General features: G+C 40.1%; 1 long non-coding RNA gene across 1 annotated transcript; it reads left to right on the top strand.

Annotated features, from left to right (window-relative positions):
• Positions 1-544, top strand: LOC104825609. Its single transcript, XR_773646.1, has 2 exons — positions 1-54; positions 171-544. It is a non-coding gene; the product is annotated as an uncharacterized LOC104825609 (long non-coding RNA).
• The last annotated feature ends 60 nt before the right edge of the window (positions 545-604 follow it).

The following is a 604-nucleotide window of genomic DNA, read 5'->3' as shown; positions in this document are numbered from 1 at the left end:
AAGTTGCTTCGAATGCAGACTGCGAAGAACCCGGAAAGCCATGGAACTGATTGTGTAAGTGTCTTCTTCTATGTGTACCCTTTCTATCAAAGATGACAGCTTTCTTGTGCAGGTCGAGAGATTTACTTGATAACATATATTTATAGATTCAAGTTGGCAATTGAATATAGGCCTTCATAATTTGGCGCAAAGAAAATCAGCTAATAAGCACCAACCATCACATGGCTTTGTCTTTCAAGTCGACAGAAGAATTGTGGCTTAGCGTTTTTGACGAACATTTTGCAAGACAAGAACCAACTCATGCGGCCCTGACTGTATTTTGTCCACAGAAAAATCGTCGAGTTTTTCAGTCACGTGGAAGAGTGATAAATAGTGAATAAGGCTTGTCGCCATGTTGGTATGCGGCTTCAGGCCCCCACATAAAAATACAATATCCAAGTCAATGTCATGGACAAGAGCATATGGTTATGGTGGCATGTCATCTTTTCATTACAAACATTGAGAAGACAAACCCTTGTGAAGTAGATATGAAGCTGTCCAGAGACGATGATTGACCCTCTTCCATTTAAGATTAGAGTTAACTTGACCCACCATCATATATTAC

Source organism: Tarenaya hassleriana, unplaced genomic scaffold (genome assembly GCF_000463585.1).
Source record: "Tarenaya hassleriana unplaced genomic scaffold, ASM46358v1 Cleome4782, whole genome shotgun sequence".
In the NCBI taxonomy this organism is placed as follows: domain Eukaryota; kingdom Viridiplantae; phylum Streptophyta; class Magnoliopsida; order Brassicales; family Cleomaceae; genus Tarenaya; species Tarenaya hassleriana.
The sequence above is the reverse complement of the archived record's forward strand: the minus strand, read 5'-3'. Positions and strand labels throughout refer to the sequence as shown.